The sequence below is a fragment of the Podarcis vaucheri genome (assembly GCF_965113315.1).
Source record: "Podarcis vaucheri genome assembly, chromosome: 6".
Classification (NCBI taxonomy): Eukaryota; Metazoa; Chordata; class Lepidosauria; order Squamata; family Lacertidae; genus Podarcis; species Podarcis vaucheri.
Genome location: NC_138764.1, coordinates 87,664,093 through 87,685,494, shown reverse-complemented (window position 1 = coordinate 87,685,494; position 21,402 = coordinate 87,664,093). Strand labels below are relative to the sequence as shown.

Below are 21,402 nucleotides of genomic sequence, written 5' to 3'. Positions count from 1 at the left end.
TTTGAAGGGAAATAGACCTTTGCTAAACTGTTGCTCTGGATTAAATTTGATTTGTTGATTACATGGTCATCCCAGCCTTTCCTTCTAGGAACTTGGAAGTGTGTGTTATCTCCTCCCCCCCCCCCATTTTATCCTCACAACAACTCTGTGGGGCAGGTTAAGCTGAAAGATAGTGACTGGCCTATGCAGGTTAATTTATGGAAAAAACCAAACCCCTGCTAAAAAGTCACACAATTACGATGGATTAATTGTGCGGCTCTTTAGCCAATTAATGATTCAATCCGCATCCATCTTCATTCGAGTAACTCAAAGTTCCGACAGCCACAGAGTTTTGGCCTCTTGCAGCAAAGAGAACGACAGAGTGCCTTGGCACCTTTTAAGACCAACCCATTTATTGTGGCAGAAGCTCCCATGGACTCAAAGCCACTTCTTCAGTTACATAAAGGAGACAGTCGTAAGATGGGGGCAAATGGCAATGAGCTGCAAAAATGACAGCCAGCAATCTTAGGTGCACATATGTTGGCTTGGCACAGCTTTATAACCTTTCACAGATTGGTGGTATTTGTTGAGATGATTGTATGAGCACAGGGTAGCGGGCAGGGAACTACTGACTGAGCAAGAAACAGTGTCGATAGCCCAGATCTCCTGGTATTAGGAAGCCAATCAACACATGAGGAGTGCAATTTTTCAAAAAGAATCCTTTCTCTCATTAAACCTACAAGTGATGGCATTGAGGTTCTTGGTGCTTGTAATGGAGATGTTTCCCAAGCGCTGCACGTCCCAGCTGTCCCCCCTCTCTTCTCCCCATCCCACCCCGCCTGCCCCCACCCCCGTGGCGGGCCGGCCCTCCTTCTCCCCCACCCTCTCCCCCACCCTCTGCGCCTTGTCCCTCCCCCTCGTGGTCCCGGCACTCACCCGCGGCTCTCCGTGGGTGGCAGGCAGAGGAAGGGCTGCGTGCGACTCCGCTCCTACATCAGACACACAGTCCGGCGCCGCAGTGGTGGCGGCAGCAGCAGCAGCCAGCCAGCCAGCCAGCTAACCTTGCCCTGCTAGCCAGCAAGGTGCGAGCGCGCTGTCGAGGAGCGCTGTCCGCCCCCTGTTGGTGCTGAACAGCCCCTGAGCGCGCCTCTCCGCGCTCTCCTTGCCCAGCCGCGGGGTAAGGGAGGGCGGCGGCAGGAGGGCGCTGCCATGGGCTCCGCGGCAGCTCTCCAAAGTTTGCCGGTGCACAGGACGGAGCCCAGCTGAAGGAGGAAGCGCCCGGGAGTCCCCCTGCCCACACGCTGCACGCCTCTCCGCGCGGAGAAGGTAAGGGGAAACGGGGCTCGCCCGGTACTGCCTGAGCTTGGGAGGGTGGGGAAAGGGAAGTCGAGGCAAAGTCGTGCGGACGCCCACGGGCTCCTGACACGCGCGGGTAGAGGGGTGCCTTGACCTCCAGTCCACACGAAAGCGCAAGGGGGCGGCGGGGAGAGAGACTCGGCAGCGCTGTCGTATTGCAAATCACTTGCCCCGAGTTACTTCCTGGGTTATTCGCTCTGATGGAGTCATGGGGGGGGGGGGTCGTCTTCTTCTTTGCAACCCGCTTCAATGCATGTTGAGGGTGGGAAAGAGTGATTTCCGATCCGCAGGGATGGCCCGCCATACAGAGGCAGGATGAGTAGTAGCTTCTCATCCGGATTAATAAATGCTGGGTATGAAGGGGCAATTACTTCGGGTAATGTTCCACCGCACTGTTTGGATATTACATGGGGGGGGGGAGAGAGAGACTGTGTACTGGGATAGGCGGCAAGTAGGACAGAAACACCCTGGCAGAGCAGAGATTGCGTGTTTGCAACTGCCCCCAATACTTTTTTCTTTTTAAATCCACCACTACCTCCAGAGTAGGTATGGTAACTAGTCCTCAAGACTAAGGGCTCTATCCACAGCTATGGAAGAGCCATAGCTCAGTAGCAGAGCATGCAGAAGGTTCCAGGTTCTGTCCCTGGCATCTCCAGGTAGGGCTGCGAATGTCCGCTGCCTGAAACTCGGGAGAGCAACTGCCAGTCAGAGTAGTGCAATACTGAGCTAGATGAATGAATGACTCAGTTTAATCAGGGATTGTGTGTTTGTGTGTGTGACAACTTCACAACAACTGAGGATGGCTCAGTTGGTAAAGCAGGAGCCACATAATCTCAGGGTTGCAGGTTTGAGCCGCACATTGGGGAAAATATTCCTACATTGCAGGGGGCTGGACTCGATGACCCTCCTGGTCCCTTCCAACTCTGTGATTCTGTGAAGATCATTACATTACAATTGTGTGAGAGAGAGAGAGAAAGAGAGAGAGAGAGAAGAAAGAGGGAGACAATTTGCAGAGCAGGTGCTGTGCTAGAGATTCCTCTGCCCCCCCCCCCAGTTAGAAGATTTGTGTGAGTTGGGGCTCTTTCTAGACACATCATAGAAGCAGGTGGGCTAATACTCTGGACGGTAGTGGCTGTGTGCAATGCAGCATCACCAGCCAAGGGATATGATATCGAAAGCCAGCGTGGTGTAATGGTTAGTGTGTTGGGACTATGGCTCAGGAAACCCAGGTTCAGATCCCTGCACAGCCATGAAGGAACCTCACTGGGTGACTTTGGGCCAATCAGGAACTCTCAGCCTAACCCCCCTCACAAGGGGTAGAGGGAAACGCCACGTGCGCTACCTTGAGCTCTTTGGAGAAACCACAGGCTGTAAATGTAATACAATAAATAGATACATAAAAATAAGTACTACCCTCCATCCAAGGACTATGCTTTTCACCTCACTATTTTAAAAGCAGAAGCTGAAAGCTAAACTGTGCTGGAGGAGTATGCATATAACTTTTCTGTCCTGTGAAGGAACACATCTCGGACTGTAGACATGTTCACATGTTGCACTGAACACAGGTACAAGCTGCAGGTACACGGGTTTGTTTGAAAGTGCACACTTGTTGATTTGTACAGCTCAGGTGCACATTGGAACAAAGGAAGTGGCCAGCTTCTGTGCCTGATGTTGGTCTTTGAAGCACGGGGTTGTCTGCGACACCAGCAGCAGCTCCCCAGGGTCTCAGTCTCTCCCAGCCCTGACTGGAAATGCCCCAGGGATTTACATGGGGGCCTTCTGCATGCAAAGCAGGAGATCCCTGGCTGAGCTATGGCCCTCCCCCCCGCAAAAAAAAAACCACACACCCAGATTGCACATTCATTGGATGTTATAGGTGAATAACTCTACAAGTGTGCAGCTAAACTCTTTGTGTGCACAGGTACACTCCTGTAATGTGCAAACACTCAATCTGAAATTCTTGTATGCATTTGTGAGCTGGAGGAGAGGGAATACCAAACAGTAGGTGTTGTGTGATTCCTGCTCAGAGATCATGGCTGTGTGTGTACAGGCTTTCTTCCAAAGCCTGCGAGAGATTTCTTTAGAAAAGGATTTGCATGATACAGTATTCCTTCCAAAATAAGCAGGCAAGGAGAAGAAGGGGTGTGTGTGTGTGTGTGTGTGTGTGTGTGTGTGTGTGTGTGTAAGGGCTCCTCCCTCTCTCAAATATATGCCCATACACAAACACACCAGAGCAAATAATGTTGTCCTTAGTGCCAAGCGTAAAGGTTAGATTTTCTCCAACGGGAGGTGTGTATTCATTTCTTTGTACCATCTCAGCTCAGAAGCTATGCACCAACATGAGCTGTATGTGTGCGAGACCCAGCCAGAATTGGGACCTTAGTATGACCCTCAGTCCAACAACAGAGTATGTTCTATCAGCCTTTTACAAAGGTGGAAAGACATCTCCAAGGCCAGAGTGTGTGGTGAGAGAGATCTTTTCTCTTCGGAAGCATTTATATAGGCATTCCTCCCAATCTTTCCTTTAAGAAGTTCAAGGTGGAGCACCTGATTCTCTCACCTCTGTTTTATCCCCACAACCACCTTGTGAGGTAGCTTAAGCTGAGAAATACTGACTGGTCCAGGAACACCCAATGAGCTTCATGGCTGCATGGGGAATTGAACCCGAGTCTCTGTTGTCCTAGTCCAATACTCTAACCCAGGAGTGGCTAACCTGTGATCCTCCGGATGTTGTTGGACTCAAACCCTTATCAACCCCAGCCCGGGATAATCAGGGGTGCTGAGAGTTGCAGTACAGCAACATCTGGGTGGCCACAGGTTACATCCCTGCTCTCTCCATCGCACCAAACTGGACCTCAGGAATACACTTCCTGTGTATGCATGAGAGAGAGACAACAGCTCTTGTGACTGGTCACAACCGCACCATACATTCAAAGCACATCTCTCCCCACCCCAAGCATCCTGTTGTTCACCAAGAGTGCTGGAGATGCTAGCTTAAAAACTACATTTCCCAGGATTCTTTGGTAGGGGGTGTACTTTAACTGTACAGTTTGGCTGTGACCGGTATGTCTCTGAAACCCATATGAGAGTCTGTGACCCACAAGTCTTCTCCTAAGCCCTTCTGCCTAGGAATCGAGAGGGAAACACATTGAGAGGGTTGTGTTTCTGCACGAGAACAACCTCCCCCCTGCCACTGGAGCTGTGTGTGGGAGAAGGGGTGGGGGAATGCATAAGACTAGGAAATCTTAGCCCAAAGGCAAGAAATGGAGATGGAAAAAAGGTCTCCCCTGGGAAGGTACATAGGAAGCCGTCTGGTATACTAAGCCAGGCTGTTAGTCCATCAAGTGCAATATTGTCTACAGTGACAGACAGGGAGCCTCCAGAGTTTCCCAGGCTTACCTGGCGATGCTGAGGACTGACCTTCTGCATGCAAAGGATGTTCTCCACTTTTGAGTTGCAAATCCTCCCTGCTGTGACTGTGTATCAGAAAGACCCTTCATAACATTGCTATTATGTTCGATACACCCCCTCAGAGAAGGAGCTATAAGTGGGAGAAATCTCAGAGCAAAGACTGAGTGGGTGGCATGTGTGTGCGATTTCGGGGTACACAGATATGCCTTTGTGTGCACACGTACGTTCCTCAGACAGACACTTCCTTTTTTCTTTTTTCTTTGCAAGAGCAAAGGCTGCGTGTCACAGAAACTCTTGCCCTCCACCCCGCTCTGTTCTTTATTTCCTCATGCGACAGAGACACAGAAGAGGCATACTCAGGGCCAGTTCTGACGCAATGATTTGGAGTAATATATATTGAAAACGTCATGGCAGGATGGGAAAAATCTACATATGGTTCTGCAGGGATATGCCAGCAAAATCTTCAGGTTTTGCACTGTGGGCATAAGAGTTTGCTACTATACCCCAATACATAATCAGTGTTCAGAGGGGAAATATGTTGTATTCTGAGAGAGAGAATGAGAATGAACAAGTTACTCCAGTGGGAGTTACAGTAGGAATAGTGATCGTGGAATCATAGAACTGGAAAAGATCCTTGAGATCATTCAATCCACACCCTTGTCCAATGCAGGTCTTACTCTAGGACATCTGACTGCATTGGGGGGGGGGAGGTCATGATCCATGATAAGTTTTGAGGGAGGCATAAATCCAATGTTTCTTTCAAAACAGGCCCATTCCTTGTTCATTATCTGCTACATCCAAGTCAGACCTAGACCCAAAGTTCAGAATCATTGGACCTTTCTGTCAGTTTGTTTGTGCTGGTGTTATGACGCCTCAGATTTGGGCTATTCCTGTGTTTTCTAGGGATGGAAACTGATAAAAGGATTGCTTATTCTTCTGTCTTTCAAATGATCAATCAATTCATCAACTGGTTTACATTTCATTCAGTTGGCATATCCTTAAATCAGGGCTAGGGGCCCTGTTGTTGGACTCCCAGTTCCTATCAGCCTCAGCCAGCATGCCTAATGGTCAGCGATGATGGGAAGTGAAATTCCCCATCCCTGCCCTGAACCTTCAGTATAGCTCAATATAGTTCAAATTGTCTGAGATACCTGCAATTTTAATGAGAAGTTACCACTCTTTGCTAGAAGGGAAACTTCTAAATATTACCTTTTCATTCCCTTTTCATTTTGCCATCACCCAACAGTCGTCCCCACCCCACCCCAGAACTTGTGAATTTTTAATCCGAGTAGCATTTTGCCTCACTGAATGAAATTTGTTCCCCCCAATTAATCTGGTGAATGTAGCATAGGGCAGTGGTTATAGAGTGCTGGGTTTTGACTGAGGAGAGCTGGGTTCAAATTCTTGGCCAGCTACGAAGCTCACTATGTGACCTTGGACTGGTCAGATAGCCTCAGCTTCACTGGATTGTTGTGAGAGTAAAATGTAAGCCTCCCCGAGCTGTTGGGAGGAGGAAAAATATATTAAAAATGTGATGCTGATTGGAATCAGCTGACGAAAGCTTCCAGACCTAGCATTTTCTTCCCACACTATTCTTCCTTCCTAGAACTCGGGTGACCTCTTTACAGCAAGATCTACCATACAGCTTATATTTTTGTGAGCGAAGCATTCTTCTTTTGTGGGTGGAATATGCACGTATAGCCATTACGTTTGTGTTCAGGTTGTTTAGTGCTGTGGGTCTATTGTAGACGGACTTTATTGATGGGAGAAAGCACTCTAGAGAATAGCTGTCATTAGCTGAGCAGGTGGATTCACTTGAGAAGAAGTGATTGACGTAGAAATTGCTTGTCGTTATGTCGACACATAGTGCAGATCCCCTCTTCTTATGAGCATATGAACCTGCCTCTTACTGAATGAGACCTCTGGTCCATTTGGGCTGGCAGTGACTTTCTATACAGGTCTCACGCAAGGGTCTTTCCTAGCCTTGCTAAAGAAGCTGGGAATTGGATGTAGGCTGTTTTGCATGCGAGAGCCGTGCTCTCCCACTGAACTATGGCCTCTTTCCCCTGCCTAAGGGCATTCTATCACTCTCCATTAAATATAGAACTTCATATTTATCAGTGACACCCTTTCCCCCCACCCCCCCTTCAGAAATACTAGACATTCAAAGCAGCAGAAGCTAAGATGAAAATCTGCCATGTTTCAAAGCTGAATGGCGTTCTTCAGAACTCACATCTTGCTGGTTGAAATCCAAACTTGGGGTAAAAAATTGTGCAAATTTAAGTTCAGAGACAGCTTGGCTGAAAAGGCAGAATCCAGCAATTTCACAGAATGGTATCTCAAAGTTCATGGTGCTCTGTACCTTGTCTGTGTTGAATTCCAAGATGCAGGTTTGGAGAGTCAAATAAAAACCCAGAAGACATATCCTCTCCAGCATAGCAGCTGCAGTTGCGGCTTCTTGAAAAACTTCAAAAAATAGTAATTGTTTTTTAAAAAGACACATTTAAACTTTTTTTAAAGTGGGTAAGATGTGTATCTGTATCTTTTCCTGCAACCGGCTTGAGCAATGGAGCTTAAATCAAACCCAGCAGCAGATTTGTACATCTACAGAGTCCGTGGATAAGCAGTTTTATTTTTTTGCTTAAAATGGGAACAGTTTCACGCTAGGGAAGAAAGGTCAAAATGAGTTTACCCTTGGAGGCTTAGGGCATTAAAGGTGTATGTGTGTGTGTGTGCTTGCAAGCTTCCAAATGTACAGTATGCATTTTACATTTGCAAAAGGCACCCCTGATACTGAAGCATTGGCATGAGGAGCAGTACTGCATACTGTCTCTGTAATGAGCTGGCACGCTGCACAGAAGGTCTTATTGCAGTGGTGGGCAAGAAAATGCCATTAAAAGCTTAGAACTGATGAGAGCAGTAGGAAGACGGCCCAGAGACTGAGTTGCTCCTCAAATTGGTGAGCAGGCCCCATGGTGTAGCAGCTACCAGAGCATGGAGAGATAGCTTCTGCATGGCATTTGTATCCACCCTTCCTCCAAGGAGCCAGCACCTCTAATTCACCCCCCCCACACACACACACAACCACCATTTTGTCCTCACAACAGCCCTGTGAGTTAGGCTAGACTGAGCAAGTGTGTATTCCTCCCAAGTCCATAACTGGAGATTTGAACATAAGTCCAGTTCAATTTGCTCTAACACCCTGGCTATCTTTTGAAGCGAAGCGGTCCACAGACAAATGAGAAAGGAACCCAGGGCAGCAAACACTTCTGTGATAAAACAAACACACACACCGCAAATTAAAAAGGCAAACAAACAAAAAATACCTAAAACTGCTTAAAGCATTCTTTAAAAAAACATGAAAGCATCTAGAACAAACTCAAGAGCAGGTATGGCCAAATCATGGGCTTCCTCCAAATGTCAGTGCTACTCAGAGTAGAACTGTTGAAACGAAAGGACCTAAGTGAGTCATGTCCATTAACTTCAGTGGGTCTACTCTGAGTAGGGTGAACATTGGCTACAGCCCTCTGTCTCTGGGCAGGCCTACCAAACAAGAAAATTATGTCTTTAAAAAAGCAACATGTATTAATCAATTCATTTCAAAATGGAGGGCTGTAGTTATGCCAAGTTTGCCCTCCCCTTGCTCTGAGTGGCAAGTCATGCCCTTGTATGTGCATTATATGTTTATTTCAGAAGGTGGTTTTAGACAAACTGTTATCTTTTAACTCTTCCCCTCCCCCAAATTGACATAAGGGGACTTGGCCAGGCTTGCAAAGCTATTGCAAAAAATTCCCTACATAGAATTGGAAGGAACCTAGCCCACCCCAATCCCTTGCAATGCAGAAATCTCAACACACAGCCTCCCATCCAATTTTAAACCGTACTAAGTCCTGCTTAACTTTGCAAATGTGCTAGTAATTTTATTGCTACACCCCTGGGGGGGGGGAAACATAATTTGCATGAAGTATTTAGGAAAATAATTGCACTCATATTAAGTGTTGCCTGCCTGTGGCCTCATTGTGATCCAGTTGCTTCTATGTGCTAGTTCAGGCATAGGCAAACTCGGCCCTCCAGATGTTTTGGGACTACAACTCCCATCATCCCTAGCTAAGAGGACCAGTGATCAGGGATGATGGGAGTTGTAGTCCCAAAACATCTGGAGGGCCAATTTTGTCTATGCCTGTAGTTGCACATATTATCACAGACTCCTTTCAAAGAGGAGAGTGAAGGGAAATGTCACCATAGCTCTGGGATGAATTTTATTTATGTCATACCTTTTCACCCCACCTTTTCCTCCAAGGAGCTCAGGGCAGTGTGCATGGTCCTTTTTCATTCCCATGATATCTTCACCACAACCCTGTAAGGTACGTTAAGCTTACAGATAGTGTCTGGCCTAAGAGTTCACCTAGAGAGTTTCATGACTGAGTGGGGATTTGAACCCTGGTTTCCACAGCCTCCCCGTCTGACACTCCAGACACCCTGGCTCAGAAGACAATTGTGACTATTGCGCAAGACTCTGGGATCCACCAAGCACCTCCCTCTGAAGCTCTGAGGTTGGTACACAGGCAATGCTGTATCACATCGCAGCAGCAGCAGAACCGTGCCGTGCTATTTATGGAAGAAAATAAACCCATGACATTTGGATCTATCTGCTTCAATGGCGTCAGGACGCACATTGACCTAAGACCTCATGACCATATCCTCTGTTCCCATTACTTCGTGCTAACATCAAGGTCAGGTTTCTCCAAAGGGCTGTGCCCCATTTTATTTCTCAGGGCAGATTTCCGCAGGAGTTGAATCTGAAGGTGGGATGAGCTCTTTAAAACAAACAAACAACAGCCCCCTCCCCACCCTCAAAAGCAAAACCCTGTGGCTTCTGCTATATTAAAATAAAATTATATATTTAAAAAAACCCACCACAAAGCAGAATTGGCACATTAAATTCACAAATGCTTTTTTATTTTATTTTAACCATTTCTCCAGCAATATTACTGTAACTTCCTTAGATGTACCTGTGTCCAGTGCAAGGTGAATTTAAAGGACCTGGTTTATGGTCTCCCTTCAATGGAAAAAAATTGACAAATCTCCTTGTTTCTGCACAACCACTTGCAGTAAGCGTACCTTACTGTTAATGATAGCAGCACATCTATCACTCTGATCCAGACATGCCTTTCATTATAATAGCTGAAGTGATAGATGAACGCCTTACAAATGGCTTCGGCATAACCATAAAAACGGACACATCTGACGTAATCTATCAGAAATAAAACTTCATCTCCTGGATTTCTTTTTTGGCCTGCCTGGTTTTACAGCTATACTACTCCCTCCCTGCCCCCAACCCCTTCAACACTTGTTGCTTTGAATCAAAGGTTTAAATGGCAACTTGGACGGAAGAGGGGGGGGGGGAGAGAGAGAGATTTACCTAGAAGAAAATTCCAAAGTGTCACAATAATTTATGTGGATAAACCACAGAGCCTAGGGCTTGCCGATCAGAAGGTCGGCGGTTCGAATCCCCGCGACGGGGTGAGCGCTCATTGCTCAGTCCCTGCTCCTGCCAACCTAGCAGTTTGAAAGCACGTCAAAGTGCAAGTAGATAAATAGGTACTGCTCTGGCAGGAAGGTAAATGGTGTTTCTGTGCGCTGCTCTGGTTCGCCAGAAGTGACTTAGTCATGCTGACTACATGACCAGGAAGCTGTACACTGGCTCCCTCGGCCAATAAAGCGAGATGAGCGCCACAACCCCAGAGTCGGTCATGACTGGACCTAATGGTCAGGGGTCCCTTTACCTTTTTAAGAAACATCTCTTCGTGCTCTAAGTGGATGGGTAGGCAGAGAGGTGGTCCAGCAGCAGATTTTGAAAGACAGACTTGAGGGCAGCGGAATACTTGAGAACAGATGGATCTGACCCATGGGGCACAAGGCTGTAAGATGTTGTCTTCTGTAAGCCCTGCTGAAATGACTGGGAGCTGAGCAAGAGTGAGGCCATAGCACTAGGAAGGCAACCTTTAAAATGGGCTATTGTGCTCTTCCTTTAAGCCCCCGCTTGTTCTGCAGACATTAGAAGGTGACTTTTTTTCTCAGCACAGAGCAGTTTATCGCCACAGATCAAATGCCTTTTAACACTCGGTGCAAGGGACAGTTTTTAAAGCTCTTGCAGTTTCCCTTCTCCTCGATGTGCCTTTGCTCAGGAATAATTGTCCCTCAGCCTGTGTGCGCCGTATGAATGAATGAGTGGTAAGGTACCATTCTGGATTTTTCTGCCTCGGGAGATCCCTGCTTTCCCCCTTTCCTCCTTTGTTAAATAGAAAATGTTTTCTGAATTAGTGCGCAGACATACAACTTGCCTCCTGTTCTGTGCCGTGGTTTCAAGGAAGAATAAAACACAGCTCCCAATAACTGGAGAACTCAGAAATTACCAGAGTAGAACTAAATAAAGGTTAGGTCCAATTAGGGTAATGAGGCTGCAGGTTTTGTTTATTTATTGCACCGAGGTCTGCAGCAAATATGGCCGAGTCCTTAGAACACCTTTCCATTGTGAGCCTGCGGCACAGCATGGGCTGAAGACATATGATGCTGTAACCTGATGAAGCTAAGCAGATTGCTGCCTGGTCAATGCCTCCATGGAAGGCTGCCTGGGAACCTGAGTCAAGCTGCCTGGAGGAGAAGCAGGAAACAAACATAAGAGAGCAATGAGCAATGTGATGGACCACAGTCTTGTCTTTTGTTGCCAAGAGGCATAAAACACACCTCTCCACATCTGTTGCACCTGAGGTCCTTCACCTACAGAGGGTTGCTCCTAGTGAAAGCAAAAAATAATAATAATGCAGAGCTGGGAAGAAGGCAAATCAGAATCAACTCATCTCTGGGTGATCTGAAGTTGGTCATCAAAGATTACTGGATCCCAAATAACTTCCTTCCCCTACTCAAATGATACCTCTGGTTTAGACCACAGTTTAGTCCATTGGGTAGGGTTTATTTCATAGCTCCCATCGTTATTTTGGACTGAGAAGAGGGAGGTTGTGGGTTTCTGGAGTAGTATTTTGTATATCATGGATACCTCCCCTCCTTTCATCACCCCCAAACTTATACTGTATGCAACATTAAAATCTCACATCGAATATAACTGATATGTAGAAAGGACGTTATGATCTGAAAATAGACAATGTATGTACTTTTGTAACCCAAGAAAATCTTGAATAAAAACAATTAAAGGAAGAAAGCAAGGGGAGGAGTTACCCAAGAGTGGGGGGTGTGTGTAGAAAGGTCTGAGTTCTGCTTAGACCTACTGCCAAAGCAAACTCCGGGGCTCTGAGTTCTTTACTTCTAAGTGGATGCCTTCTGTGGCTGGTTCCAGTTGGTGGATCTTGGGGTAATATAACTCTTGCCCCACCTCCGCTATAGAGGGCTTGCTCTGTTGAGAGAGCTTGCAGGAACATTCCAAGGGGATGGAATGCTCAGCCCTAGGGGAACCTTCCACTCTGGTCAACTTTCCGAGGGCCACATGCCAGGGATGGGAGGGGCCAGAGGGCAAAGTGGGTGGAGAAAGGAATGCAAATGTCTCCATTGCACAGTAGGGTCTGGTTTTTTGCGTGCACGTTTCTCTATCCTTCATCTAGGTGAGCAAGAGGCATTAATGTGAGGGTACATTAAAACTAGGCAAAAACAGTTGGAGTGCAAAACAGGGTTAACAAAGCCCAGAGGCATAGGTTGGGCCTGGGAGGGTTCTGAGGGCCAGATACTGAGGAACGGAGGGCCATATTTGCCCCCTGCTGTAGTTCCCCATCCCCGATCTAATGGATTTGTTGTGCTAAGTCTTTTGTTGAGTTCCTGGAAACCTCAATTTCCTCTCCTTTGAATAGTTCTCAATGCTTGTAGGAAGTTTGATTTCTCTGACTTGGTCTCTGGGTCACTAAGCATGAAATGAACAGGTGAAGCTGCAGTGGGGCTGGCAGGGCAGGGCTTGGGAGCAGATGTCTGGGGCACAACTCAGAGAATGGGCTAGAAAGCCCCCCCAAAGCCCCCCCAACACAGCTTGCTCTGCTGACCACCCTTTGAAGTAATGCACATTACCAGAGGGGGACGAGAACCTTTGGCCCTCCAGATGTTGCTGAATGTCCCATCTGCCCCAGCAAGCATGGTCAGTGGCCAGGGATGATGGGAGTTGTAGTTCAGCCACATCCCCTGCATTGCAATGTAAAGAGACTCTGATGTCCAGAGTCTAAGGTGACTTAACTGCACCACTGCAGAGCTGCCTTGCTCGGAGTTAGACAATTGGTTCATCTAACCCAGAATTGGCCACTCAACCAGCAGAAACTCCTTATGATCTCAGGTTGAGTTCTTTCTCTGTTCTGCTACCTGAGATGCAAAAGAGGCCAGGGCATCTTTAACAGGGATGTAGAATAGAGGGTTTCAGCAGGTGCGGGTTGCAGGGCAGGCTACAGCTGCCCTTGCACTATGCATTTTAAGCACATGGCTTCCCTCAGAGGATCCTGGGGGAAGAGCTGTAGATCATCTGCTTTGCATGCAGAAGTTCCCAGGTTCACACCTAAGCATCTATAGCAGGGCTGCCGTATGTCCAGAATGTCTGATTTGTCAGTTGAAAATTGCAATTTCCCTGAAAACTAAGTAAAGAAGGGGCAACTACTGCCAGTCAGTGCTGCCAGGACTGAGATAGCTGAACCTATTGTCTGACTCAATATGATTCTTATGGAAACTTTAGTTTGCTAAAGGTGCTGGGAACCGCAGCTCTGTGAGGGGTAAACTATAGTTCCCAGGGTTCTTTTTCACAGGTGCCATGTGCTTTAAACCTATGCTTATATGAAGCCTATACCTGCTGAAATTAAAGGTGCAGGAGCCCTGACTTCTTTTTAATCCAGAGACTTCATTTAACTGGGGATAGCATAGAGTAAATTTAAGACCTGCTGAATGTGCTATAATGATCAACCCTCAGACTGCTAAATATGTCCTTATTTGGGATAGCTCAGAGCAAGATTCCTGCATTGCAGGGGGCTGGACTAGATGGCCCCTGTGGTTCCTTCCAACTCTGTTATTCTCTCTGCTAGGGATTTGAGGGCTTGAACCAACTTGAGCAAACCTACCTGGCAATTTCATACTTCGGGATTGCACAGTTATTTTGGTTTGAGCCCTTGTGCTTCCAGCGTACGGTATATCTAATGACCTAGCGATGGTCTAATAAGTTTAAACTTAGCATCAATTTAAATCAGCCAGACACAAAAAGAAGCAAGAGGTGAGCTCCCTTAGACATTCATCATATAGAGCACACGGAGACTGGATTTTCATTAGCTGTAAAATTAAACACTGCAAAGCAGCTTCTTCATCCTGACAATTATGGAAACATCAAAAGAGAATGATGCTCGCAAGCGCCTTTCTCCACGCACCGGTTAGGAGGCTCTAGCTAGTTAATATAAGGCAGCAACAAAGAGCTTGCATTCCAGAGCCTCCTTGAGCCTGACCTCCGTGTGGGAGGAGGAAGGAGGACCAGAGGACCATTTTCGTTGTTCCTCCCTTTTTGTGTTCCTGCTAGCTGAAGTTCTGTTGAAGGTGAAAGTTTATACAAATACATGAGCCAGATGTGATCATCACATGTAGGGACTGGTGAACCTGTCCATTTCAGTTTGTCTCAGTTTCTCAATTTTTTTTCAATCAAGTTCAGTGGTCCATGATGCAACATCCTTGTGAAAATTCACCATCATTTAAGCGTGAATTTATTTTTTAATTCACATTTTTTCCTAATACTGCAATTCATTTTTATTTGTTATTTTCACTAAAATGCATTTCATGCACACACAATTTTGCATGCATTATCTAATCTGAGAACGATATTGCAAAATTCAAAACAGTGTAAGTTTGAAGAATGAGTGTTTCTGTATTTTTCAGAAAGTGCAGATTAGATAGGTTTGCCTTTAAAATGCCAACTGGATCCAATTTCTCTCCCATCCTTAATACAAATAGAAGATAGATCCTGAATTCAAATAGGTAGCTGCACATAAGCATCTACAATCAAACCATCGTTTCTGGCCTGGGGGAAGTTGCTTTCAAAAACAAGCAAATGTTTGACTCTGGCTTGAGGCGAGCAAGTTCCTGCAGTGAGAAAGTCTGGCTTAAGTTAGATATAACTAGATTTTAAAGATCTGCCACTTGCCTCTGGGAAACATTTTGTGGTATTTCTCATTTTGAGGTCAGGCGATGCAAAAATGTCAGAGAGAGGGCTGAAAAATAGAGTTAAGTGTTTGCAGTAAAAACTTTTGTTTCAGGTCATAAAAGTGGTAGGTTTCAGATAATAAAAACCAGGCTGCATAACAGTTTTCCTTTACAGCATTCACAAGCAAAGTTATCGTCATATTTAACTCAATGGACTAGCCAAATTTAACGACCCAATATTATAGATTATCCAGCTACAATAACAATTGTCCTGGAGCTTTTCTGGCTAGATGCAAATAAGGACTTTTAGTAGTCGTGCATGAGATGGGATTTCAGCAGATGTAGCTCGCATGACAAGCTACACCTAGGAAAATAAGAAGCAGACTTACACCGAGTCAGACCATTGCTCCAGCTAGCTCAGCGTTGTCTACACTGACTGGTTTCCAACAGGGAGTCTCTCTCTGGAACCTGGGAATGTCTGCATGCAGATGTTCCACCTGGGAATGTCTACCACTGAGCTGCAGCCCTTCCCCAAATCTGTTGTCGTTTAGTCGTGTCCAACTCTTCGTGACCCCATGGACCAGAGCACGCCTGGCACTCCTGTCTTCCACTACCTCCCACAGTTTGGTCAAACTCATGCTGGTAGCTTCGAGAACACTGTCCAATCATCTCGTCCTCTGTCGTCCCCTTCTCCTTGTGCCCTCCATCTTTCCCAACATCAGGGTCTTTTCCGGGGAGTCTTCTCTTCTCATGAGGTGGCCAAAGTATTGGAGCCTCAGCTTCAGGATCTGTCCTTCTAGTGAGCACTCAGGGCTGATTTCTTTCCGAACGGAGAGGTTTGATCTTCTTGCAGTCCATGGTACTCAAGAGTCTCTCCAGCACCATAATTCAAAAGCATCAGTTCTTCGGCAATCAGCCTTCTTTATGATCCAGCTTTCACTTCCAGACATCACTACTGGGAAAGCCCCAAAGCTACCACCTGCTAAAAGGCCTCCTTCTATGCCACTATTATAGGTGAAGGCAGTCTGCTTTTTTTCCTTCTGCATCTGCCTACCTGAGATGGAGCCCACTTTCTGGAGCAAGAGATCTGCTCAGGGTAAAGTTACCCCCAACATGATGAGAGCAAGCTCTCGGACAGGGCTGTCACACTGATATTCCCATTTGATCTTTCAGTCCTCGGATGCCAGCTGGACAGAAACCACATGAACAAGCAACCTGACTTGCTCCTCACAGGGGTTTGACGTGCAGAACTCAGCAGGGCCAGCTTTTTGTGGTGTGGAGCTAGAAGTCACCTGGCCCACTAGCAGCAGATCAAATGACTATTAAAGGAATAGCTGCAGGGACCAGTTCAAAAGAGAGCAACCTTATTTTAGTACACTGATGAACTGAGAGGCAAGCCAGCCATTCATTCTCTCTCTCTCTCTCTCTCTCTCTCTCTCTCTCTCCATGCACACACGCACACACACACACACGCACACTGGTCTTTTCTCTTTGTTTTGTCCCACCCCCTCTCTTCTGGCTGTACCACACACCTGGACTCCTCTGCTGTTGGTTGCCAACTGAGCTCCATACTTGTTCTTTTCAGCAGTGGATTGAACTCCAGCAATTATTAGCAGATGGTCATAGAATCTTGGAGTTGGAAGGAACCCCAAGGCTCATCTCATCCAACCCCCTGCAACGAAGGAATCTCAGCTAAAGCATCCACGACAGATGGCCATCCAACCTCTGCTTAAAAAGGAATGAGAGTCCACCACCTCTCGTGAGAGTTTGTTCCATGGCCGAACAGCTCTTACTGTCAGAAATATTTTTCGAATGTTTAGTCGGAATCTCCTTTCTTGTCGCTTGGATCCATTGGTTCGAGTCCTACCCTCCAGAGCAGGAGAAAACAAGCATGCTTCCTCTTCCATGTGACAACCCTTAAGATATTTGAAGATGGCTATCGTATCGCCTCTCAGTCTCCTCTTTTCCAGGCTGAACATACCATTATGCTTCCATTACCTGCCATGATTTGTTTGCCTGCCTTCTTTGCTTCCTGGCCTGTTGAGAGAATTAAGGGGAACAAATAGGCAGGGCAGGGCTGTGCCAGTGTGGTGTAGTGGTTAAGAGCGGTAGTCTAGTAATCTGGTGAACCAGGTTTGATTCCCTGCTCCTCCACATGCAGCTGCTGGGTGACCTTGGGCCAGTCACACTTCTCTGAAGTCTCTCAGCCCCACTCACCTCACAGGGTGTTTGTTGTGGGGGAGGAAGGGAAAGGAGAATGTTAGCTGCTTTAAGACTCCTTTGGGTGGTGATAAAGCGGGATATCAACTCCAAACTCCTCCTCCTCCTCTTCTTGCTTCAGTGGCACACTGAGGGCTTGTCCACACTTCCGCTTGCTTTGTGTCTAGAAAGCACAAGTCTGGGAGGTTTTCTGCTCATGCTTTCTAAGCAAGAGTCCAAGTGGTTTTCCATTTGCCCTGCAGCTTTCTCCTGGCTAGGCTGAAATGGAGCAGTTGGCGCAAGGTCAGTAGACTTTGTAGTTGAATGGGGATTTGAACCAAGGTTTCCTAGGTTCTAATCAAACACCCTAACCCAAGCATAGGCAAACTTCGGCCCTCCAGATGTTTTGGACTACAATTCCCATCATCCCTGACCACTGGTCATGTTACCTAGGGATGATGGGAACTGTAGTCCCAAACATCTGGAGTCTGCCTATGCCTGCTCTAACCCAACCTTCTTCAAGCCTTCAGATGCCATTGGACTCCTACTTCCATCAGCCCTAGTCAACATGGCCAACAGGCAAGGAGTATGGGAGTTGTTGTCCAACAGCATTGGGTGGTCTCCAGACTGAGAAACACAACTCCAAGTGCAACACTACACTGCCTGTTAACTGTACGTGACCAGATCTGGATCATGCCCCAAGTGCATAAAAGGTGAAACCCAGCAGAACAATGGTATGAGAAATGACAAATATAAATGATAATGACTTGATTCCATCACGTAACCAGGTCATGTGCTACCATATCGCAAGAGAAGCAAGCTGAGGGAGAGAGAGAAATGAATGAGGGACATATTCATAAAGGATCAAAGTAGGTGCCCAGAAATTAATCAAGAAAATGTAAATATGATCTATCTGGTGGGGCTGCTGAACTATTTGTTTCAGGTCTGTTTGAATGGGTATGGAAAGCCTATTTAAAGCACAAGCTTATAGGCTGTTCTTTCCTAAAACCCACTTACCTCCAAAGATTAATTACCATTCTGGGGAAAGGAAACCTTTGTCAAATGGGTTAGTGCTCGCTTTTCTTCTCTTAAGACAGCAGAGGTCCTTGAAACTTTATCTCTACGAGTTTCTAGCATCCATAGGGAATGTCTCTGGCTTTTTCAGTTCTGAATTGCAAAATATATGCACGAGATCACACAGTATATGCATTTATATGAAACCATATATATATGTATACTGTTATTCTATGAGCTAATGTTGTGGGGAAAATATTCAGGGATGGCCCCAGATAAGGATGAGGAAGAAAATCGCTGCAGTTGGGATTTAAATCCAAAACCTGTCAAATTCACACTTTCTGAGACAAAAACACAACCATTGTTCACAATTCACACTTATCCCAATTTTGCAGTGCTGTTCTCCAACCCAACAATGTTTACAGAAAAGTAAGCTTTAGGGGAAAGTGGACAAAACAATGAACATATTGGTTAAACTAACATACAACACTGCATTATATTAGGAAAGTTTGCTTGGGAAAACGGGTATATTAGTTTGCCTTTTTAAACACACACACACACACACACACACACACACACACACACACATTCAGATAAAGTGTTTAGAAAAGCAAAAAATTAGAAAATATAACATGACAAAAAGAGAGGCAGTCATAAGGATATTTTGCAGCTTTCATATTTGTTAAGGGTACCAACAAACACACACCAAATAAAACAAATAATAATAATAATAGTGTGCCCAAATGCTGGGGGGGCGGGGGCGGAATAGGAATCACATATCCCAAATGTCCAGCAAAGCAGGTGGAAGTGCACTTTTTTCTTGAGAAATGTGGAGAACTGGATTTAAGATAAGAAAAATAAGAGCACCAACACTGGCACATCCTCCATGACCTAGCCCCAAGTGCTGGCACCAGTGGGCACCTACTGATACCCACCTCCCTCTCAGGTGGGTGCCCCAACGCCCCACCCAGCCTTCGTCTTTCTTCCTTCTTGTTCACTTATACAAGCAGTGACAAGAGTAAGGAGAAGCAAGAAGCAGCCTCTACTTGTCTTGACTTCCTTCTATGCAGTGGATTGGACTGGGTGCAAGAGAGGGCGGGTGAATAGGCAGTGATGAGGAGGTGGATCCACTTAGGAAGGGATCTGCTTAGGGAGGTGGAGCCACTTAGGGAGGGAGTTCACTGAGGACACCTCACCCAGTGGCCACCCCCTCCCAAAATCTGGAGCCAACAATGAAAGCATTTCTCAAATATGGGTGCAACACCACAGAGGCCCTACTGGACAATACAGTTCTGTTTAACATAGGGGTGGGAAACCTCAGCTCTATTACTGAATGTGGCCTTCCACCCCACTCTTGTCTGGCCCTTGAACACCCCAGGTTAGGGCTTTTTAGCTTTCGATTTTTTAAATTTTTAATGCGTTTTAAGCATAAAGAATGTCACTGATTGCTACCTGCTCCTGCTGCTGATGCCTTGATTGCTTGATTTAGGAGTTTGTTCTTTGTATGATTTAAACTGCTTCTTAAGTTGCCTTGGAAATACAGGTGGATGTTGGTGTAAGGGGGGGGATATATAGGAAAGGGAAATATTGGATGCCAAGACCCAAGTTTGGGGAAAGTACCCTTTAGTGAGAGAATCCCAGCAGAGATTTAAAATCACAAAACATGCAGCAAAGTGTGGAAATATAGGCTTCTAGATCTTTGAAAATACGCCCTTATAAGTTCCAAAACTTCCATCTTCCCCCAGCATAGGAAAAGACCACACATTTGGTAAGTTAAAATTTTAGATACAAACTCTTGAGAGGTCAGGTTCATGTGCATTTTCTTACATCAGTCAGAAAATTTGCATAGGGAGTAAAACTTTACTTTGTTGCAAAGTGGTGAAAGTTCCTAAATTATTGGTACAGGAACTCAAGAGAGGCTTGTAAGCCTCTTCACACTGGGAAAAACAATAGACTTGATTACCCATTTCTTCCCAAAGTAAGGGGAAGTGGACATAGCTAAGCCTGGCAGGCCAGCTTACTCTATGGTATTAACCCCTTCATGCATTAATTATAATAAGCATGTTGGTTACATGAGGCTGGCTATCCCATAGTAGACAGGTGGGTTATCAGTACTTTAAATAAACAACACAGCCAGACTGCACAGCTTTGCATTTAACATGCCGGTGTTTTAACAATTCAAATAGCACCAGAAAATTACCAGGGGAGGGGTGCTTATAATTATTGGCATCACATCAGGCGAGGAAGGGAACTTTAACTCTTTTCTCCTCAGCTGTGGTTCTGAGGAAAAGCCCTCCTTTTGAAGCAGGTATTTGCTTTGGACGTGCCAATGGAAGATTTCCTTCTGATGCAAACACGAGCTTCAGGGTTACTTGGCAAAAGGCTTACATTCTCCGTCCATGCATGCTGTGATCCTTATAATTCTCAGCTGCCTCCCAATTGAGGCTATCTGTATTCTTAATCACTCGCACTTCAAACGCAAAGATGCATTTAACATCATATTGAATTCAGCTCCCAGCCTCCAAAAATCTGTGCAAAGGCCCTAGCAATTGTTCCTCTGTGACAGTTCTACTTGGAAGCTGTCCCCAGCCTTGATGCCAGGAGAACAGAAGCTGTTTTGGACTGTTGTTTCCCCCCATGGCATTATGTGATCCAAGAAGTGTGCTCCAGGATCGCTTGAGGTACAAATGGACTTGCCAGTATTTTTTTTAACCAAAAATAAAATCACTCTGTTCCTGTGTGGGCTTATCCACACTTACCTTTCTCCTCCATTCTTTCCAGGCAGGATCCATGCTTAAATAATTACCCTCACCGCTTTGCGACCAGGAGGGCAGCGAATGGGGTGGTAGTTCAGAGCCTTTGTGTCACGGTCTGGTTCACGAGCAGTCAAAGTCCTGGCTGGGGATGTCGGGACCGAGGGCAAGATGGCAGGGTGGGAGCAGGAACGGGAGTCCAGAAGCCAAGAGTCAGGAAGCCAAGGATCCAAGAGTCAGAGAGCCGGGAGTCAAGAAGCCAAGGGTCAGGACGCAAGGAGTCATGAAGTCAAGGGTCCAAGGATCAAGAAGCAAGGAGCCAACTGCAGCAAGGCAGGGAACGCGTTGCTGTGGCAAAGAGCCAAAGGGAAATGCAGACCTTATACCCCTTCCTGGCTCTTGCCACCAGGTGCTTTGAGTTACCAAGTGGCCTCATCTGTGAGGCCACACCTTGCCTCTTCAGAACAAAGCCCCCAGGCCTGCAAAGTCCTACTGGTCTCAGGGCCTGGCTCCTGCACACACTCCTGAC

General features: G+C 46.3%; 1 protein-coding gene across 1 annotated transcript in view; it reads left to right on the top strand.

Moving 5' to 3' along the window:
- The first annotated feature begins 946 nt into the window (after positions 1-946).
- The window catches only part of LOC309534185 (opsin-5-like), a 72,298-nt gene continuing 51,842 nt past the window's right edge, over positions 947-21,402 (top strand). Inside the window, exon 1 of the mRNA XM_082226284.1 lies at positions 947-1,305. The gene's annotated coding sequence lies outside the window, so the exon portion shown is untranslated. The remainder of the gene's footprint in view (positions 1,306-21,402) is intronic.